The sequence below is a fragment of the Mirounga leonina genome, unplaced genomic scaffold (genome assembly GCF_011800145.1).
Source record: "Mirounga leonina isolate KUSES-001 unplaced genomic scaffold, KU_Mleo_1.0 Mir_224, whole genome shotgun sequence".
Taxonomy (NCBI): domain Eukaryota; kingdom Metazoa; phylum Chordata; class Mammalia; order Carnivora; family Phocidae; genus Mirounga; species Mirounga leonina.
The window spans coordinates 21,261,173-21,265,523 of NW_023270615.1; the positions used below are offsets into that span (position 1 = coordinate 21,261,173).

At 34.3% G+C, this 4,351-nt stretch overlaps 1 pseudogene; it reads right to left on the reverse strand.

Moving 5' to 3' along the window:
* Positions 1-3,254: 3,254 nt before the first annotated feature.
* Positions 3,255-3,383, reverse strand: LOC118026409 (annotated as a pseudogene).
* Positions 3,384-4,351: the final 968 nt, after the last annotated feature.

Genomic DNA, 4,351 nt, shown 5'->3' on the forward strand with positions numbered 1-4,351 from the left:
TCAGGCAAGTGAAGAGAAGTATAGGGTAGAGTCCAAGAGAGGTCCAAACTCAGAGTTTCCAGGTTTCCTCTCCTCATGGAATCATGGACAGTATTAACTCCTCTTGGCAATGTATTGTGACAATATGCACATAGTATTGCCAACCACGGAGGCTCACTGTGTAATAATGGCTTGACTGTGGTTAGGATTGATATTTTGTATCCAAACATGTTAGGTCCTGAATGCTAGGGTTACATGAGTGGTAGTCACACCTAATTTGGGTCTGCCACAGGCTTCTCATAGCCTTCCTCATCTTAGGGGGTAGGGCTAGTAGAGTACAAGCTGGAGGTAATGAGAATGCATGAGAAGACATAGGGCTCCCTAACTCCCTCCCCACCCCTACAACCCCCCAAAGGAAGCATCACAGACAGGGGTTATTGAAGCCAAGTTCTAGTATGATATGCAAAAGTGACATCTAGGTAAAAATAACTCCTAGCAGCCAAATGTCAGTTAAGTCCCTCCATTTTGGAGCAAGGCAGAAGGCTCTGTAAGAAAGGTCTCAGGAGAAAAAACAAAGAACTAATGTATGTGGCTGTATGGAAAATATTATTGATAGGCATATGACAGTATTATTGGACTCTTAGTAAAATTAAGTGATAAATACATGGGAGGGTTTTTCAAAAAACATGGCAATTAACTTCAGGAAAAAGTTCTACTTCAGAGACTGTGAACTTCATGTGTCACTTGTCTTAACAGTGTATAATTATAATTATGTGTATACTACTGGGTTTAACCAATAACCCAGAGAAGTGGGAGCGTGGCACGGGAATTCTAAAACCTGTATGGAAAGTCAAAATTAAAAATTTTTTAATTTTAGAAGTTAAAATTGATTAAGAAATACCAGGCCAAGAATATTAATTAGGAATATTAGGAATTAGGAATTAATTAGGAATAAACATCAATATCAGAGGCATCAGCTAAAAGAGCTGAGGGGACCACCCTTGGCAGGGAGACTGTGTCATGTAGCAGGGCTCTTGTTCCTGTTTTAAATAATCTCTAGTTTAGAAAATAGAATGTGCACATAACATAGAAAATTTTAACAACTAGCATATTAAGCCATACTGTCATACAATAAAAAGTATTCCTTGTCACTTATTTAGTAAACAACATTTTTACTCACTGTATAATATTACATCATATGACTATATCTTAAAATTTTGACACCTATTAATCTCCATCTCTGGAGTCTTAGACAAAAATGAAACAGAAAGTTTTCCATTTTAACTGTTATAGAGTAAAAACTGTAACTCAGTTTTGGAGTTAACTCCAAACTCTTAACAATTGGAGACTTCAGGAAGATGACTGATCAACTTGTCTTACTATATAGCTTTATAATGTTTTAATATCTGGCTACAAATAAGGAGGGGGGAAGCTAGAGTGAACCTCATGGTGTTAGATTAGAACGAGAGACATCAGTACTGACTTATGGCTTTTAATACATAGAGGAATAGATACACAAATATGGATACAGGTGAATGTGTTAATAAACATATGCATGTTTCCTACCTCTGTCTGCTAAAAGGACCTAAAAGCAATGACACAGAAGCAACAAGCACACCGAATAGCTATATCTTGGCTTCTAAATACTATTCTTTAATGAAAAGAAATAGAGCTTCTTAGAAAAATGTTGAATCCAGAGCTAGGAAAATACAAGATGGGCCCGAAGCATAACCAACCCAAAGAAGTGGTTAAAAAAATAGTAGAGACTTCTTTTAGCATTAGAGTTGAAAATTCAAAGAAAGAACAACAACAAAAAAATTAAAACCTCAGAGTGTGAGTTAGGAGATTTTGCTTTTCCTCTTTCTGACGCAAGGAGAAATAGGATTTTAGACAAGTCATGTGTCCTACCTGGACCTGAATTTTCACTTTTGTAACATCAGAAGTTAGCATAAAATATTTTTAAGGTTCTTTCCAGCATATTTTGTGATTATATCTTCTTTTGTCTGGCAAAATTACAAGAAAAAAAATAGTCTAAGCTGAACATATAATCCATAATAGATCTGTTATTACAGAGACATCAGGAAAACAAGCCAGAGAAATAAGATGGCCCAGGGCCAATTGGGGGACTGTCACATAAAATGACACCTCTTTCTGACTACCTGTTACATGGATCTCAGTTTTTTTGCACATTGCTTTTTCCAAACTGATCTTAGAAATAAACAGGCTGACCAACCAACTACCAAAAATATAGCTGTTGAGAGTCTCCACTTTGAGAGAACATGCTCAAGTAGAAGAATACTACTACTATTACTTGCCTTCTACCTTTAATTTCAGTTTGAAATAGACCTGGAACTCAACCAGGAGAGGTGATGAAGAACCCATGATTTCAGCAATTGTGCAGTTAACATTTGGTAGGGAGATGGTTGGACAAATCCATATGAAAACCAAATGACCTTTGATTCAGAAGTAACTATATCCTACTCGAGACTGATAATAGTGTTATAGAAGCTTACTCCAGTGTCTTGGGACCTCTGAGGTGACCGGCCACAGTGAAGCCAGTGCAAATCTCTAAGTTCATGTATAGTTCCTTCTTTAAAATTAATTTTTTTTCAAACACTCCAATTGGTATGTCCCTTAGGATACTGATCTTGGTTTTATATATCCTGAAAATACTGTTAAAAATAGTGGTGATCACTATTTACTAACCATGATTTTAATATTGTTAACTCTGTGTTTACCCCTCTGTTTCAATTATCATTTAAAAAAGAGTTCTTTTTTTGTTTTGTTTTTAAACCATGAAATAAAGCCTTTTTTTCCTACCATCTGTACTCACTTCTGAGTGAGTTCACTTGACAGCTCTGTGCAAATTGCACAATGCAGTTTCAATGGTTCACTGCCTTCTATCAACTTGTGGCTGTATCTCATGATTCCCTTGATGTTTTTCTTGGAAGGAAGTTAAAATTTTATTATTCCCCTTGTTTTCTTTTCCTCAGAAAGTAGACAGAGGTCATGTCCTCATAGGCTTTGAAAAATCCACAAAGAAGGTATATGGACTGATAAACTGGGCTTGTATAGAACTTTACCATATAAATTGATGCTTCACAAAAATCAAGATAGATTAAAAGTAGCTAAAAACCAAATTATTTTCTATGTTTCATATTCTTACAAACTTCTTAGAAACTCCTGGTAAATTTACATTTTAATGTCATCTAACTGAAGCAGACATTCAATAAAGGGTTAAGAATACATGTATTAAAAAAAGAATTCTAGCCACTGAATTCTGATCTTCACAATAATTATTATCTAAATATTCTTCCATAATTACTTTTTCTTTAAATTTCAATTAGCAATAATCACGCCTCAGATAAACCTCATTGGCTACGATACTGCCACTGCGCAAAGCTACTTTTTCTTTAAATTTCAAAGCATTGTTTAAAGATTGGTAAAATCAGAATATAATACATATAATAAAAATTGTATATGTGTGTTCAAAAAAGGAAATTCAGCAAAATGTTGAATTCTTTTTATTTTGATGATTGCACAATTATTTTTAATTTTTTCTCACTTTACTATAATGCCAAATTTTTTTGAAAGTATGTTTCATCTTTAAAGTGGAAAATAAATCTGAAGTAATGAATTAAAAAAAAAGAATACATGTATGAAAACAAATACATGCATGTAAGCATGTTTATAAAATAAGTTTAGTAACAATTAGTTTCCATTTTTTTTTAAAGATTTTTATTTATTTATTGAGAGAGATAGTGATAGAGAGAGCATGAGAGGGGGAGAGTCAGAGGGAGAGGCAGACTCCCCGCTGAGCAGGGAGCCCGATGCGGGACTCGATCCCGGGACTCCAGGATCATGACCTGAGCCGAAGGCAGTCGCTTAACCAACTGAGCCACCCAGGCGCCCCAGTTTCCATTTTCTTAAGCAAAGTATAAAAAGGCATATAGCTGAGGAGATCTAGAATAATGTATTGATTATTTATATTAAATATATGAGTTGTTAGTTTAGACAGTTCAATTGGTGTCTCATTCCGTTTCCTCAAAATTATCTTAAGCTTTAATATCCACAAATGTGGTAAATGTTTACTTCATGTCTATAGTACTTAATTTTACTTCTTCCCAAAGATATCTGAATTATATACTTAATTGAGTTTAACACTATGAATATATAATGTAGATGGAATAATCTGTTTTAGATGAAATTTCAGACTCAGAATTTCATTTAAAGAGATTCACTTACAGAATCACAAAACTTTAGTATAACATTAAAAGCACAAGAAAAGTATTAATTAGTTAGAATTGTAGAGATACAAAAACTCTGGGGTATTTATTTTATTTCTGACTTGGTCCAGTTAATTTGCAGTCCC